Source organism: Protopterus annectens, chromosome 5.part0, assembly GCF_019279795.1.
Source record: "Protopterus annectens isolate FY-2018-M chromosome 5.part0, PAN1.0, whole genome shotgun sequence".
Lineage (NCBI taxonomy): Eukaryota > Metazoa > Chordata > Ceratodontiformes > Protopteridae > Protopterus > Protopterus annectens.
In genome coordinates this window covers 41,628,653-41,647,637 of record NC_056735.1, presented here as the reverse complement: position 1 = coordinate 41,647,637, position 18,985 = coordinate 41,628,653, and the positions used below count along the sequence as shown (strand labels likewise).

General features: G+C 38.0%; 1 protein-coding gene and 1 non-coding gene across 3 annotated transcripts in view; one reads left to right on the top strand and one right to left on the bottom strand.

Annotated features, from left to right (window-relative positions):
* Positions 1-18,985, top strand: part of COL8A1 (collagen type VIII alpha 1 chain) — a 645,551-nt gene that overhangs the window by 445,125 nt on the left and 181,441 nt on the right. The gene's annotated exons all lie outside the window — the stretch shown is intronic.
* On the bottom strand, positions 16,603-16,679 carry TRNAK-CUU. Its single transcript has one exon. It is a non-coding gene; the product is annotated as a tRNA-Lys (tRNA).

Below are 18,985 nucleotides of genomic sequence, written 5' to 3'. Positions count from 1 at the left end.
ATGTGGTATAGACGTATATAAGTCTACCACATCGATGGTAAGGAAGTTATTGGAAGGTGAGTAAGGAACATCATTTATAGCTTGAAGGAAAGACCAGGAGTCTTTGCAAATTTGTGGTAGTAACTTCAGATATTTTCCTAAAATATGGTCAACAACTTTAGAACAAGGGTGGGTGATAGAACTTCTCCCATCAACAAGGGCACGCATAGGTGGGTCCACTAAGTTTTTATGAATTTTGGGAATCCCAAACATGACAGGGATTTTGGGGAACGAAATATTGATAAAGTTGAAGGTGTCAATGTTTATTCTTCCCTCAATAAACAAATCCCTGAAGTACCCTTTGATTTTATTATATTGCCCTGATGTTTCATTTAAGGAAGATGGTTCGTAGGCAGGGGAGTTCAAAACTTTAAACATTCTACCATGGTAGTCTTCTTTGTCAAGAATGACCAAACCCCCACCCTTGTCTGGTTTCATTACCCTAATGGGTAAATTCCGTAGGTTATTCAAACTTTTTCTTTGTTCAAATGAAATGTTACTAGAGTTGTTGAACCATTGAATGTTTCCAAACAATTCTCTAAAGTCTAATTCGCAAACATACTCAAAGGTATTCAAGATGGGGTGCAAGGGCGGGTTAAAACTACTAAGTAATTTAAAAGGTGCATTTTCTGTGTTAGGAAGACCTTTGAACATTGCTTTAAGGTTAAGATTTCTTACAAAACACTTAAATTCAATCAGTAGTTTCGACAAACATACTTTCTGATCAGGTACAAAGTTTAAACCATAAGCAAGTAATTCAATAAGGTCTTGTTCAATTTCCAAGCTTGAAAAGTTGTAAACAGTAAAGTCACCTTTTTTATTTTTTAAAATACTAGGTATTTCAGAGTGTGTAGGTAGGGATCCGAAGTTTATTTCTACTTCGGCCTGTTCCGGTTGTTGTTCCTCTGATAGTTCCTTCGCCCTAAAAAAGGTTTATTTTGATTATTAGGCCGCTGTTCTTTATAATTAACGTTGGCCTTAATCCTATTACTTCTCCTGGGCTGATGGACCGACGAACCCTCGTCCCCATCATCCTGGTCTATTTCTTGTTGTTCGGAAGTCATACTTGGAAGGTTTGTACCAGATTCATAATTTCCAGTTTCCGAATGTTCAGAAAAGTTAGAAGTCCCTTTTTCTTTTTTGAACAAATTAGGGTAGGCTGCATCGTTAGCATAAGCTTGCCTATCCCTAATTAGTTTCTTATTTTTGTTCACTTTTAATTTAACCAGTAAGGCATCAATACTTTCAAATATTCTCTCATAGTCATACTTGTACCTAACAAAATTGATATCCAATTTAATACTTTCATTGAGGGCATTAGTTTCAGTTAATAAAAGATCAATATGCTTCCCATAGTGAGTCACCATCAAGTCCAACAGTTCAAGACCCTGTTTGTTGAGCAGATTAGAAAGGGCATCAGTAAAAGCCCCGTCTTGAAAAAGTCTAGTAGGGGTGAACGAACTTCTCAACCCCTTTGGCACAACATTTTCATTAATACATTGCTTGAAGTATGATACTTCAAGCTGTAGTTTTTTTATCTTTAACATTTTTGAGTCAAGTAGTTTTAAATTACTTGATAAGCTTTCGGTATTGTTACCTGTAGATTCAAGTCTTGAAGCCGACGAGCCGGAATGGTTAGGCATCCCAAAAGCGAACGCCTCGGTGTTTTCAACCCATTCGCAAAAAGTAGGCACGCCAATAAGCCCAGAGGAGTTATTCCTATTATCCACAGGCCCAATATTATTGGTTGGTCCCGTACCATTAGGACCAAGAACGGAGCCAACTGTTTGCCCCAGCCGAATATGTTCATGTTGGTTTAAAAATAGAGGAGCGCTACGTGCAACGGTAACATCATCCGCCGAGTTTACCCCAATAAATGTAGGCGTCCTCTGGGGTTGTCCTGGAGGTAGTGAACAAGTTGAACCAGGTGTCGGTGCGTTCCCTGCACGGGAACCTACGCTTAGCGCAGGTTTGGATTCGATCTTGTCAAGGCGAGCGGTTATAGAATCTAACCGCTGGGTTAAAAAGGACATTAACCTCTCAAAATTGTTGACATCATTAGTTTTATCAGCTTCTCTTAAAGCAGGAGTCTCAGACCCAAATAAGTTTGGCGTTCCAGGGCTAGACATTCCGTACAAAACAGACCAGTACAGCAAAGAAAATTGACGACCGATAAAACACTAGAACCGGAATGTAGCACAGGACACCAAAGGCAAATTAACGTACTTTAATAAGAGCGTTTTCGCCACTGTTAAACAGTAGCTTCCTCAGACGATTAAAAATAAGGCATCAAAGTGCTTTATAACAGTTAAAACACAGTCTAATGACATCATTTCCTCTACAGGTGCGGCTCATATTCAACATTTAGTTAAACAAACGCCCGGATACAAGTAAAGTGGATATTTTACCTGGCGTTGTCATCCTAAAAAGCTAAAACATAGCTAAACATAACAAGAGCAAAATCCCAATTTACGTTGGTAAAACTGACCGTAGACTACGGGACAGGATTTACCAACACAATTATGCCATAAAAAAGCAGAAACTTGATAATGCCCTGTCAAAGCATGTCATGGAAAATCCTGGGCATAGTTTTTGCTTCATGGGAATTGATATGGTAACCTTAGGAATAAGAGGAGGACCCCAACCTTTATTATTGGAAATAAAAGAGTTGGAATGGCAATTGCTTCTTAACGCCTTTGCTCCACCAGGCTTAAATGAAGCATGTAACATTTTGGTAATATTAAAACATAAAAGTTACCTTAGATCTTGACTGTATGGTCGCAAGTTATCTGATATACTGTATTTTGGTTGTTTGCTTTTGGTGTATTGACAAACAATTTATCAGCTTGCTAATGTTTAAATTTTATACTTCATACTCCTTTGGACATGGTGGGTATATTGATACCATGTTGCTATTTTTTAGCAAGGTCTTTTCGAGTATATTTTATTACTTATTTTTATATTTTTTATAATAGACATAAAAATTGTTTATATTTAGCATAATGGGGTTTGCAGGATTGGGATTTTGCTCTTGTTATGTTTAGCTATGTTTTAGCTTTTTAGGATGACAACGCCAGGTAAAATATCCACTTTACTTGTATCCGGGCGTTTGTTTAACTAAATGTTGAATATGAGCCTCACCTGTAGAGGAAATGATGTCATTAGACTGTGTTTTAACTGTTATAAAGCACTTTGATGCCTTATTTTTAATCGTCTGAGGAAGCTACTGTTTAACAGTGGCGAAAACGCTCTTATTAAAGTACGTTAATTTGCCTTTGGTGTCCTGTGCTACATTCCGGTTCTAGTGTTTTATCGGTCGTCAATTTTCTTTGCTGTACAATGTTATAAAAGGTTAGTTTGCAAAGTTAAAATGTTAAATGTCAGATGTATAGCAATTGCATAATTTTTCCCAGCGTGCTGCACAACAGATTTATACACAGGGGACATCCAGATCAAATTATTAAAAAAATAGAGAAGAAAAGGACATTAAGAAGAACAAAGACCAGTATCTCGACAATGGAGACTGGTCTGTTTCAATGTCATTAGTTTTTTTTCTTTGGACAGTAAAGCAATGAAAAAGATTATTCAGAACAACTGGAGAATTTTGGGTGCCAGTGAAGATGTTGTTAAAGCAGTAGAGGAGTCAAACCGATGTTCATTAATAAAAAGGACTGTAACATCAAAAATGTATTAGAAAAAAGAAGGATTAGTTTATACATGTGAAAGGGGGGGGGGGATTTTACAGGTTAATGATGTTCTATGTGCAGATGTATGTCAGAAAACTTGTACTTTATTAATATAAGAACTGATAGAGCACACAATACCCCTTATTTCTTCACTTGTGCATCCAAATGTGTGGTGTATTTGGCTAATTGTTTTTTTTTGTGAGTCATTCTATATTGGGAAACCTTACAGAGATCTGAGAAAATGTGTGTATGAACATCACTATGCAGTTAAGACAAAAAAACTCTGGATAATGCCATGGGAAAGCACTCCACCAAATGTAAACATTTTAAGAAGTTTTTGTTTGATGTAGTAGCTTATGTTCCTTGAGATTGTAATGTTGACAGAGAAGGAGCGTTATAATGTCAGGAGTTAAAATGGCAAATTTTATGTAATGCCTACAACACACCAGGACTGAACAATAATATGAATTATAAGGTTATTATCCTTTACTAACACTATCCTTCAGCATAAAAACAATGGATATCTCTCCTCTGCTACTTTCCTAGACCTATCTAAAGCATTTGACATGGTCCCACACAAATAACTTATCTCTGTCCTCAATGACCTATCCTTCTCTCAATCAGTCACCAACTGGTTTCAGAGTTACCTGTCTGACTGCCAATATTCCGTTGTATGACAGAATGACATATCTCCCCAACTACCTGTCTCCATAGGGGTACCCCAAGGATCCATCCTTGGACCCCTACTCTTCTCTGTTTTCACCAATAATCTAGCCTCTGCCACCAAACATGGCACACTCATACAATACGCAGATGACTCAACCATCATCTGCTCAGCCCAGTCCCTACCCAAACTGCAAAAAGTCACACAGGAAGCCTTTTCCTCTGTTGAAACTTGGTTATCCGATGCCCAATTAATACTCAACCCAAACAAAACTAAACTACTCATCTTCCAACCCACCAAACATACTCAAAACAACTCTCACTTTAACATCACAGCAAAAGACAACACCACTATATACCCAACTGAACACACCAAATTGCTAGGAGTGGAAATAGACAATAAACTAAAATTTGACATTCACATATCCATGACCATAAAAAAAGTCCACAAAAAACTAGGAGCGTTATACAGAAATAAGCAACTTCTCACTAAAGCAGCAAAGATTTCAATAGCAAACACCCACTTTATCTCCACCCTACTTTATGCCTCTCCAATATATACCAACCTAAGGCAATGCGATCTATACAAGCTAGAGACCTGCTACAACAAAATCGCCATATTCGCCACAGGGGCAACCTACTGTAGTCACCACTGTCTCTCACTTGCTGAGCTGGGCTGGCTTGAACTCCCTCACCTCTTTCAATTGTATCAACTCTCACTTGCCCACAAACTAGTAAACCATCCACTAAATGTCCCATCCCTCCAGAATCTACTCCAACCCTATCGCACCACCAGACCACTAAGATCCAGCAACAAAAATCACTTGCAGATCACTAAAGTCAATAACTCTGCTGGTGAAGCACTATTCTCTTGCACCATAGCCAAATTATGGAACTCCCTCCCACCCACAATTACCTCTGTACCATCATGCACCCACTTCAAAACTTTACTAAAAGCGCACCTAAAATCATGCTGGCTATGCCCTTGCAACTCCCACTCTAAAATCACCCACCCCATCCAACCACTACCTTTCTTTCCACTCCACTAACTACCTTGATTATAGCTAGCTCAGATCCTCATAAGCCTAGTACTTATTATACAGCAGGAACTTCTTATTGTAACATTTGTTAATGTCTGTTATGTACTTCACAGATAAAGATTCTAGTTGTCTACTGATGTACAATGTTCTTCATCTGTAAATATGTTGTAAGTAATTGCTATGTTATATTGTTAATTGCTATGTAATCCAATGTAACTATTGTCTGTTTATTTTAACTGTGGAGCTTTTCTCCCCAGGCCTCCACTGAAAATGGACCTATGTCCAGTCGGACACTCCCGGTCAACAAATGTAAATAAATAAATAAATAAATAAATGAATAAATAAAGGTAGTTCTCAACAGAAATAAAAAAAAAAATAATAAATGCAGATAAATGTAATATTTGTCCATGGCATATGCTTTTTTTAAACAGATGTATTTAATTTTTGAGTTGAATTTTAAAGTTCTGTTTTTTTTAAGCAAAGTGGTTTATTAGTCATGAGATTCAGGAGTGTGTATTTAAGCAATCAGTTTAATTTATTTTGATTGTTCTGAAGAAGACCTTTCAGGCTGAAAGCTCTTAACTATTAAAGATTCTTTGCTATTGCTACATTTTCTCCCATTTGTGGTTGTTTTCAATTAATATAGCAGTACTGCTTAATTATTCTAATCAGTCTCATACCCTAGCAGCCAGGATTTGCCAATAACTTCTGTCACAAACAACTTTCAGTGAAATATTGTTACAGGATCTTTGTCTTATATTTGAGGCTCTGTGTATCAGTGCACAGTATACGTATATTATTGTCTTCCTGCCTAACTTAACATTGAGTTTCCTAACTTATCTAGCAAGCTTTCTTTTACATCCTTAAAAAGTTATAAAGTAATTTTCCTGGTCTGTTAACTTAGTAGTCTAATGCTGAAAGGGTTAAGGTAAATGCCATCCCTCTAGCATTTTTCATAATGTTGCCTGAAAATTAAGTATGTATCAGATATGCCATATCTACTGATTCTTCTAATGTTATTAAGGATACAGCTTTATTCTGGTATATTGCAAAAGTTCATTATAGTAATATGTGTGTCACATTTGTCTACATTATAACATCTTAATACATTTTGAACCAAAGCATTTAATTTGCTGCATTCTGCTCCTTCAACAGTGACCATCACTCAAGCAAGGCTGTTGCTTTCTTTAATGTTGCAGTCTAACAAACTGTTTGGCACTAAGCCTGTCACACTGCAGACATTGAAAATAGGAACAAAGGTCCTTGAAATGTAGGAATATCCAGCTAAAAATCAGGACATCAAATTAGCATAAATTTTGAATACCAAGTAGCTTATAACTCTTCCCACTTCCAGTAGGAATGCCGGGTACTACATAGAAATAAGTTTAAAAAATTGAGAGTGACAAAAATGATGGAAAATATGCACACATTATCAGAGAAATATTGCAAAATCTGTAGACTTTAATGAACTTTATCATAAAATTCTACCGCAAATGGTAATTTACTTTTGCTTCAGAAAAAAGTAGATGTAAAATGTGCGCTCTCTTTCTTTAAATTATTGTTGCCACTGGTATGCTGTTTATGTAGATTAAAAAATCACGTGTTGAGGGGGGATTCATAAATTTGTATGAAGGAGTAAATCAAGCCTGAAGATAGGGACATACCTCCAAAAATACAGCCATCCTAAATCAGGCCTGAAGATAGGGACATACCTCCAAAAATACAGCCGTCCTAAATCAGGCCTGAAGATAGGGACATACCTCCAAAAATACAGCCGTCCTAAATCAGGCCTGAAGATAGGGACATACCTCCAAAAATACAGCCGTCCTAAATCAGGCCTGAAGATAGGGACATACCTCCAAAAATACAGCTGTCCTAAATCAGGCCTGAAGATAGGGACATACCTCCAAAAATACAGCCATCCAAAATCAGGCCTGAAGATAGGGACATACCTCCAAAAATACAGCCGTCCTAAATCAGGCCTGAAGATAGGGACATACCTCCAAAAATACAGCCGTCCTAAATCAGGCCTGAAGATAGGGACATACCTCCAAAAATACAGCCGTGCTAAATCAGGCCTGAAGATAGGGACATACCTCCAAAAATACAGCCGTCCTAAATCAGGCCTGAAGATAGGGACATACCTCCAAAAATACAGCCGTCCTAAATCAGGCCTGAAGATAGGGACATACCTCCAAAAATACAGCCGTCCTAAATCAGGCCTGAAGATAGGGACATACCTCCAAAAATACAGCTGTCCTAAATCAGGCCTGAAGATAGGGACATACCTCCAAAAATACAGCCGTCCTAAATCAGGCCTGAAGATAGGGACATACCTCCAAAAATACAGCCGTCCTAAATCAGGCCTGAAGATAGGGACATACCTCCAAAAATACAGCCGTCCTAAATCAGGCCTGAAGATAGGGACATACCTCCAAAAATACAGCCGTCCTAAATCAGGCCTAAAGATAGGGACATACCTCCAAAAATACAGCCGTCCTAAATCAGGCCTGAAGATAGGGACATACCTCCAAAAATACAGCCATCCTAAATCAGGCCTGAAGATAGGGACATACCTCCAAAAATACAGCCGTCCTAAATCAGGCCTGAAGATAGGGACATACCTCCAAAAATACAGCCGTCCTAAATCAGGCCTGAAGATAGGGACATACCTCCAAAAATACAGCCGTCCTAAATCAGGCCTGAAGATAGGAACATACCTCCAAAAATACAGCCGTCCTAAATCAGGCCTGAAGATAGGGACATACCTCCAAAAATACAGCCGTCCTAAATCAGGCCTGAAGATAGGGACATACCTCCAAAAATACAGCCGTCCTAAATCAGGCCTGAAGATAGGGACATATCTCCAAAAATACAGCCGTCCTAAATCAGGCCTGAAGATAGGGACATACCTCCAAAAATACAGCCATCCTAAATCAGGCCTGAAGATAGGGACATACCTCCAAAAATACAGCTATCCTATATCAGTTGAGAGGTATGTTTTGTACATTGTATAGCAGAATGTCACCAGCATCTTCACTAGACTCACTCTAGTGTTCCTGCAGCATTTATGACTCTGAACATTTAAGGTCTCTTGTAAGGTGATGGTAGTTGAACTATTATGGCATTGGTAGCTTTTTTTTATTTCTTCATTACCATTTGCAATTATGTAGGATCTAAAATAATTACTAGTTTTCTAGACATTGATACTGGTACGTGTCCTGTCACACAATGTCATGTGGTTTATAAAAAAGAATATACTTTGCATAAACAGGACTGTTTAACCATGCTGATAATGCACAGAAAATGCATCAATTGGATTCCAGAAACTGCAGTTGCTTAAGTCAAATATAGTCGTGCATTTGGAACTTGTTAGTTAGTTTAGCAACCAAACCAGTCACGCAAATCCGAGCCCTAGAGATTGTAATTTCCGACTTGATTTCAACACTCAGATTCAAAAACTGTCAATTAAATGTACGCAAGAATGGTATCAATGCAAACAATAACCCTGAGGAAGCAAGCTCAGTGAACCTGTGAACTTGTGAACTCATAATGTAGTCTTGCTTTTTCAAGGCTACACATTGTGCATCTGCTCAGTTGCTGTTTCCTGCTAGATAGGCTTTAAATAGCAAGTTCTGTCTGATGGGCTCTCAGGGTAATCTGCCAAAAGGTCAGAAAAGTGAAAATAATATTCCTTCTATCAAAGCTGTGAAATATGAAAGAACTTATTATCAATAGGGGTAGGCAAATTACATATAGCTCTGAAACCTTTCAATAAGTCAAAACACATTGCCTAAAGAGCTCCATTTAGACTTGCACTCATGTGCATGTTCACGCTCACAAACACACACAGACACACATACACATAGACACACACACACAGACACATATACACCCCCACATGCACACACACACATGCATATAGAGACATATACAGCCAATCTCGAATATACACATATGCAAACACACACACACACACACACACACACATATATATATATATATATATATATATATATATATATACACACACACACAAACACACATACATGTGCACACACAAATACAGTGACAGAACCATTTCTACCAACAGGCATTTGTTTCATAGTTAATACATTCATTCCATTTCCCATCTTTGTTTGATTGCTTGTATATTTTTTCAGGTAAAGGAAGGTACTTTTGCACATAATATGTGCTCCATAATGGGCATGGGCTGTGGGTAGAAAGGTTTGCAGGGACCAACTCACTTGTCTGTTAATAAATAAAATGTAGTTGTGCTCCTTCTGTTTTCATTGATGTATTTGTATGTGGATAACAGATGCATGATGGAGTGATGATGCTTCAAAACATAGGCCAGCTGTCACCCGCTTTAGTAATTTAATGGCAGAGCAGCTGAAGTGGAGAGACATTGCTGAAGTCCTAGTTGAAGAATGTATTTTGGCTTTGACCACAGTTTGTGCTTCCAAAAAATTCTAGTTATAATCCCCCTTATGTCAGTCCTGGTTCAAAGTACCCTCTCTACTTTCCCCTCTGTCTGATTAACTGTGCTCATGAAGATGTCTGGGGTATCATCTGCATGTCCTGCCTTTGTTTGTTTGAGTTTTCACTCCAGTTTCTTCTCACATCCTAATGGCATGTAGATGACCTGGCAGTCTTCTGCATTGTCTGTAGGTGCATGCTGTGTGAAAGTGATTGTGTGTGTGTGTGTGTGTGTGTGTGTGTGTGTGTGTGTGTGTGTGTGTGTGTGTGTGTGTGTGTGTGTGTGTGTGATTTTGTGTGTGTGTGTGTGTTTGTGTGTGTGTGTGCATGAGTGTGTGTGTGTGTGTGTGTGTGTGTGTGTGTGTGTGTGTGTGTGTGTGTGTGTGTGTGTGTGTGTGTGTGTGTGTGTGTGTGTGTGTGTGTGTGTGTGTGTGTGTGTGTGTGTGTGTGTGTGTGTGTGTGTGTGTGTGTGTGTGTGTGTGTGTGTGTGTGTGTGTGTGTGTGTGTGTGTGTGTGTGTGTGTGTGTGTGTGTGTGTGTGTGTGTGTGTGTGTGTGTGTGTGTGTATGAGTGTGCATGAGTGTGTACGTGTGTATGTGTGTGTATGCATGTGTAGTGTCTCTTGAATGTGTTGTGCCCCAGTGAGGTTCAGATCCCATGCCTTCTGTCCACTGCTTGAGTCGTACTGGCAGTAAGTGTAGAGGATTAAAGCTATAAACCTTTAAGGAACTAATTCTTCAGATCCAGGATTTGATTCCCTCAGTCACGATATGCCTAACTGTATAAATAAATAAATAAAGTAGGCTCCCATTATCCCATGATCCTCCATTGGGTTAATGAACTGTCATGGAATGAACGAATGTCATAGTTTTAAGAAGTAAACAAATTTAAGAGTGCAATGGCATAGTGAGTATCATTGATACACTGATACGTCATAGCAAGAGGTTCCAAAGTTTGATTTCTACCTGGGGCACCATCAATGTACACTTTACATGTCCTCATTATGTTCCCGTGTTTTTTTTTGCTAGGAACTATGGTTTCCTCCCACATTACAGACACATACAGTAGGTGAATTAGTGACTTTAAATTGCATACAGGTGATTAGGCAATATATGTGTGATATAAAAGAAAAACCTGGCAATCTACTTCAATTCCTTACTTAAGCAGTGATCTCTGTGGATGGTGTTGGCTTTCCAGGGGGTCACTTCCAGAGTCAAATATAACTCAACAGCATTTCATGGATGCAAACAAATTGCTACAGTTGTTTTAGTAGAAGTTTTAATTGGATTCTTAAAGCACATTGCCAGAATGTGTAGGATTTCTTTCCTTACCTTTTACCTACTGCATACTATACTCATATTCTTAAAATAAAAGCAGGATTTCCCATTACATATGGATGTGTTTTCAGAGCCTTGCATGTTGTTCTCTTTGGACTTTCTAAAGCTTGTCAGTGGTCACCATCAAGGAACATGGTATGATAATAGCACAATCAATTTAAGTGTGGAAAAAAATATCTTTTTAAACAAGGACATAACATGCATTAATGAATAAGTAAAATATAGCACTGTATTTTGCACACAGTACCACATAACCATACAGTAGTCAGAGCAGACATGCAAAGCTGAACTCAAATGGTCATTCTTTAGCAAATAGGAAGCAGGTGTTCTTTTCTGATGAAGTTCCAGAAGAGCCATTTGTAGCCTATGAACTCACACATGTATTTAATTGGTTCCTCATGCTGAAGTTTAATCCAAACACTTCATGAGTATGTATTTGTTGGATACCAAATATTCCTTAACAATATAGCCATGTCTTTGCATGCTGACATTTCCTGGACTTTCATAAACTGTTGCATCCTTGACTTTATTTTTTGGCTCATAGAACTTCAGAAAGAATTGTTATAGCTTTCCAGCACAGGTCAATGATGAGAGATGGAATGCTGTTATGTCTTTCTGTCTCTGTCTTTGTCTCTTTCTGTCTCCTGCTCTCAATGTTGTTTTTTAACCAGGGAAGTATGCAGGATGGATCTTTTTTGATGTTAACACTATTATTAAATTATCCCTTAAGACATGGGCACACATACATTGATAGAAAAGAAAAAAACATTTTAACGTGTCATATTCATGATATTATATATTACATATATGTTTAGGATTACATACATTGCTCAGCTCCTGCTTTCACTTAAACCTCACTCCTCTTCTTAAACATTATTTTGCATGTGTCACTCCCATAAATTCTATTTATTTCTATATAACTTGCTTCTTCCCTTTTTTATAGATCCCTCTTTTCTTTTATCTCTTTTACAATATTCTGAATGTCAGTTATATATGGTTGTGGTTTTGATTTCCATTTTATTTTAACTGCTTTTTTTGGCAGCCAGTAGCATTAAATGTGCTAAGGCCTTACTATGTCTAGGCAATTCATATCCTGTGTTCTAGTTCAAGAGTCATTTTCTTGGTTACAGGCATTTGCTCCCCAAACATATGCAGGATGGTTCCTGAGACAGTGACCCTTTTTGATATTAAAACATTAGTTCTTTTAAGTACGGACATGATGCTTTAATACCTATCCTCCCTGATAAGCATAAAGAACAATAGTTAAGGTTGTCATGTTCTTGAATCACTGGATGCTTTGGTGGATTCAGGCATTATCAGAATGATATATATATATACCACAACAAAAGAAGTCAGTAGAATTATTAAGTCCAGTGCACATCTCTGAATATGTTTCTTGAGAAATGTTCATATAAAATGCAACTTATACTTTTAAATAAACCAACAGCAATTTGCAGATAAGCTATCTCAGCTGTGGCCTATATGAGCCATTTTGTTGAAGCCTTCTTTAGAAGAGTGATACATTATTATTCGATATCAGAAGACTATCCTGTAACAGAGTTATCAGTTCGAACACATACTGGCTACAGAGAAACTAATCTAGGAACACTTCTTTAACACATCTTGACATATTTCTCTGTACAGTAGTACTGTTTCCAAAAAGAAGCCCTGATGGAAACAACAAACTTTATATGCCTTTATTCAGATATTGTATGTCATCTGCTTCTCAACAAATAATACATATAAGCATTTGTTGCTCATAGCAGCCACAGTTTGTTTTTACAGTGATCGTGGAATGGGAAGGCCACCTTTGCCAAGGTACAAATCATTTTAGCACTGCTGGGTTTGGCAGACGAAGACTCAACAAGTACAGTTTAAAAAAAAAAAATCCATTCCCTTACAGCATTACCATTTTATCTGATATGTCCTGCACACTATATCTGCTGCCTTAATTTGCTTGTAGACCTTAGAACAAGTATAGTGTCAGTCTTCTTGGTGAATTAACATGCTAGTTTTTTAACTATGCATTTACTATTTTTTTCAAAGCAACTGGACAAACTAACTCAATAAAGCAAATCAGGTTTGATGGTAATTTGTTTTGTGCTGTATACAGCACAAAATGGAGCACACATTAAGTGGGTCTCAATTCATCTCTGCAACATGCGACTGACAATTGAATTGACATGTGAGCAAGGGCTATTTCCGCTCATTCTCTCCCACCTGTCTAGTAAATAGTCCCTTACATGACGTTTCATTTCTGGATCTAGGTCGAGACATCAAATGCCACAATAAAATCTAAGCAGGCCATGGCAAACACAGCTCACCCAAATCAGAATCGTTTAACTAGTCAAAATGTACTGCTTGATTCATTAGACTTGACTTCACCTCTGTGATCACTTGCAGTTTCTTGCCAGGGAATGCATGTGAAATACGCCACCCTGATTTGTTTCATTGTATCTGTTACCACGGAGGTTTTAATATGCCGTTCATTTCCAGTTTCTTCCATGATGCCATGTTTTAAAGTGTGATTAATAACTATATCCTACACTCCAGTACAATTGATCCTGCGTTCACTAAAATGATAACTATTTTTGGTAAGGATATAACCAGTAGCTGCTTGTGCAGCCTAAGTATTTCTAGAAAGCACAGTAAGGGAAATTACCTCCCATAGATGTTATTGGTATGTAAAGACAGCCTGTCCTGCCTAATCTGTTCATTTCATATGTAGTTAATAACCTACATGTTCTAGTCAAGCTATGTTTTTATCCGGCTATTATATAATTTTTAAGTCTGTACATGTGTTTTTAAACCCATCACTCCTTTTAGCGCTAGTATTTCTTTTAGATGGCCATTTCAATTGCACACCATGCTTTCTGTGCAAAATGTTTCACTGTGGCCTCTCTAGGTATGCAGTGTATATTTTTACATTGTGACGTCTTTGTTCTCTTGTTTTCATATAGTGCTTGGTTTCAAAACTGACACCCACCAGGTCTTCTTTGCTCTCCATGCAGTAGTTTCCTGATGTCATTCTGTTCCTCCCTTAATGATTGCACATATTACGTTTCTACAGCCTCTGTTTTAGCGGTTTGTTGTATAGAATCGGCACCGATATTTTTCATTCTTCTTTGAACTTCTGCTTCTGCCCTGTGCATGCCTCTGCAAAGATGGCTTCAAGAGCTACAAGCAATACCCTATACAAAATACACAGTAGGAAGTTCTAGTTTAATATGCGTGATCTATCTTCCCATTAATCCTCCTATCCTTAGTACGTTTTACTGCTTTCCCACACTCCTTGTTCTCTTTTAGGTCATGTGGTATGTCTTCTAGCAGGTTCCTTTCCATGTTAGCTATTGGAACAGCAGCAATGTACCGTTTATGTGCATACTTGCATACCGGATGTCTTATTTCATATTTAACTGTGCTGAATTTAATCTGCATTTTTTTTCTTTTACTTTTCTGTGTATTTGGCAAAAATTATTTTCAGTGCATTCAGAACTTCTTGTTTGCCAGCTTTCTGCATATTATTATGTCATCAGTTTCAGAACTTCTGCCATGTTACCTATAAACACAGGCTCTGTATAGACATCTGTGATATGCTCACACACAATAATTCTTGAATCTTGGAACACTGCAATACTTGTAATTTATACCAGCATGTACCACATGTATTATAAAGAGTAGTAAAGGTGCTTTCTTCATCTTGAAAAACTGCTTTTTACCAAAACAGACTGTTTTTTTGTTTGTTTGTTTTCTAAGATTCTCTTCTTTTGTCTTCTAGGGACACTCTTCTCACAAATGGACCGCTGTCCACTTTCTTCTTTCTGGTACATGTGGTGTTTCTGCTGTGGCTATTTGCCCTAGGATGACTTCATTCTGCAGTTCATTCTACTCTCTTTCATTATGTTTCATTTTCACTTCTACTCTGCCTTTCTTTGTTTCGCTGCTGTAAATTACTTTTTGTCATTCATAACTGGGTTTCCATGCAAAATATCTTTATGCATTTAGCACTCAATGCATTCTTATAATTTTCAGTATTATTCACATTTGCATTTATTTTTCATTCGCATCTTCTGACAAACCATGGTGTTTGTTTACATTTTTATCATTTGATATTTAATGCGACTGTCATCACGGTGGTCAATGCAGCACTCTTTGTTCCTTACTGGACTTTTGTACTTGCACCCGTCTTTACTTGGAGTCCTGCTACGTACGTTTTGGATTCATTCACCACGATTCAGTACCACGGTATGCATAGCTCATGTAGACTAGTAGCTGTACACATGACTTCCTTCTTCCTTTCTTTACCACATGTGTTCTGTTACGGGTTCCATGATAAAACCTCAAATACCTGACAGCTGACAAACCACAATGCTGAAAACAAATGTCCAAAACACATTAGGGCAAATATCCAAACCATGTTTTTGAAGGAGATAAGACCCTCTGCAACCCTTACTGTTAGAGGGTCAAGCTCTTTCAACCACACAAACTTAAATATACCACCTCCATGGTCACACAAACATGGAGAGAGAAGTTTTCCAAAACAAAGAAACCACTGCAAGTTAACATACAGAAACTGCAATGACAGTGATTTCCAATGACAAAAAGTCACTTGCATTTTGTTCTTCAATGTCTTTAGACTTGGGCACTTGAAACTCAAAGAAGAGGAGCTTGGTTACCTGTAGAGAACCCCTTTTAAGCATAGTCCCATCTCAGTATTTTCCCAGCATGCTCTATCCCATGGCATTTTAGTGCCCTTTGTTTCTTAAAAAAATTGCTTATATCTAATGACATTTTACCAGAATAAATACATGTTTGCTTCTTACAGGAGTTAATAAAAACCTTATTAACTGTGCAAAGTGATTTTTGTTTCATTTCACATAAACTTCTTATTCCAGAGATACTACCTTGTCTAGTAGCAATTTTTGAATATGTAGGGTTTTTTCATAATTCAAAACACACCAGTTTATCTTGCTGTGTATCAGACAGTAAACTGACAATATTCTAAAATTCTTTAACGTTCTGCCCCATAGTCATATGTGTATGCAGCAGGCATCCTTCAGTCCCAAAGGATCATGGGTTTGCGCACTTGTTGGACTGATTTGAGCAGCATCTTCTGTGGCTATACAATCCAATCCAGGACTGGCAGTCAGTCCATGTCATGTGTGTGTGTGTGTGTGTGTGTGTGTGTGTGTGTGTGTGTGTGTGTGTGTGTGTGTGTGTGTGTGTGTGTGTGTGTGTGTGTGTGTGTGAGTGTGTGTGTGTGTGTGTATGTGTGTGTGTGTGTGTGACAATGACTTGGGAAATCACTACAGTCCTCCACTCTACCAACTCAGCTATCAAAGGGATAAAAAAAGGGACACACCCAATGTGGGGTACAAACCCACAATCCTGAGATTAAGAATCTCATGCTCTACCAACCAACTGAGCTAACCGGGCTACTAGAGAATGAGCTGGATTTGAACCCTGTCTTGTTTGTAATTTGACTAGGACCTCACTGCTTTTCTACCTGGTGCCACAGGGAAAGCTAAAAGGTATGACTACTCAGGACTGGAGCCCGAGACCTATTACATTTTAAGCAGTGACTCAACCTATTTAGGTTCATAGGTTCATAGGTTGGTACTAGGCTATCATTTCCAGTTGTTGCAGGTGTCTTGAGAGGTACATACCAAATGGGGCATTGTATTCTATAAGGGGTCTAATGAGGATGAGTACAGTGGGACAATGACCTCCGGTGAGACCACTGTCCACCTGTGTCCCTAAGTCTCTTTACACACTTTCTTGTCTTAGGTACTGCCACTATATGGTAATTCATGGATACATGTTTTTTCCCAAGGGGGATAACAATACATTTCTTGGCATTGAGCTCTGTTTCTGTAAGGCCCTTTGTAGAGTATCCCACATCATTTGGGATTCAATAATGGCTCCCAGTTTGCAGTCATCTGCAAACAGTCCCTTAGTGTTGACCTGTACTTCAGAAGTAGATCAACTTCCAAACTGGGTGGGGTCCAGTGTTTGAAGGTTGCTGTCACCTGCAAGCACATCTATGACTGCACCAAGTACACCTTTCCAGATTGCAATTTTACTGTGAATCTTTCTGACAAATTTAACTGCAACACTAACTGTGTAGTTTATGTAAGCATCTGTACTCAGTGCAACAACTTCTACATCTGCAAAACATCCAGGAAGCTGCCGAACTGGATTAGAGAGCATGCCATCAGGAACTGGGATCCTAAGAATGCACTGGCGAAACACAGTACCACTTGCTCAAGTTTCACCAGCTTCAGATTTCTTGTTCTTGACCATGTCAGGCCCTTTGTTGGAGATGTGGGCACCATACTTGAAATCCAAGACCTAAAATGGCAACTGTTACTTAAAACTAACATCACCACGGGACTCAACAAAAACTTGAACATTAAACACACATTGAGGTGGTACAAATGACAATAGGAAAAATGACGCCAATTTTAAATGTTTAATGTTGCATCTGATTGGTGGATCCACCTTATTTATTGCCTTGAACTTATTATAGAAATTAATTTTCTGAAGAAGTTCTAATAAAATAAGAACAAAAGTGCTTATCCTTATCTCCTGATCTGTTCAGCTTCTTTTGTTCCCAAGGTCCACAGAAGTTTTCTTCTGATATATATATATATATATATATATATATATATATATATATATATATATATATATATATCTATATGGGTCTACTTTGATTCACTGAAAACTCATTTCATTGAATTTCAATTCACCCTCAAAAAATCGCTGAAAGCTCAAATCTCTAAAAACTCATTTCACTGAATCACATTTCACTGAATGTAAGTACTGTTGGGGAAATAAAACATATATGGCCCTTTCCCCACTGTAGTGCGATCTTGGAGTGAGTATATATATATATATATATATATATATATATATATATATATATATATATATATAGTTAGGGAGGCACAGCCCCTCACATTGGGGGGTGTGGGGGCATAGCTCCCCACCTACTTAGCTTTTGTATTTATGAATGTTATTTCACTGAAAGCTAACAATGTAAAACCAAAAGTAGGTTGGGGTGATGCTCCCCACACCACCCAATGTGTGGGGCTGTGTCCCCCACACCTACCCTACCTATATATAATTTTGTAAACACAATGTAAGGAAGGGATTCAAAGGAAAATCAATTTAAAGAGACATTACAGGTATGTACTTGGAGTGATGGAGTGAAGCACTTATTTATTGCCTTGAACTTATTTGTTTGAAAATGCGTTGTAGTTTTATTAAGGTATAAGACAGGAAGGGGCTTTAATTACTGGAGATTATATAGTGAATAGCAATACAAGTGAGACAGAATGTTAATGAATGAGGACAAGAGGGCAGTAATAGCAACAGAAAATAAGGTAGTGGGTGTCTATAAATGGAGCTTACCTCATTGTTTACACATATTAAAACCAACACTTGTTACATTTAACCAAATCAGGAAGGGGTGCAGACTGCTCACCATATCCAGCCAGTTATAACGTCATGTACTACTCATTATCCATCAACTGTACTTCCTCAGGTAGTGTAACACACCCCTCAGTCACTGGGTTGCACCAAGAAGAAAAGAAAGGAAAGCTAAAAGGAAGAAAAATGTTAGGAAAAAGGGGGGATCATCTTCCATAACTGCTGGAGAGGTCCCTTCCTCCACCCACTAAGCTAGCTAACCAGCAAGTCATTTAAAAACAATGACAACTGAACATTAACAAGGTCTA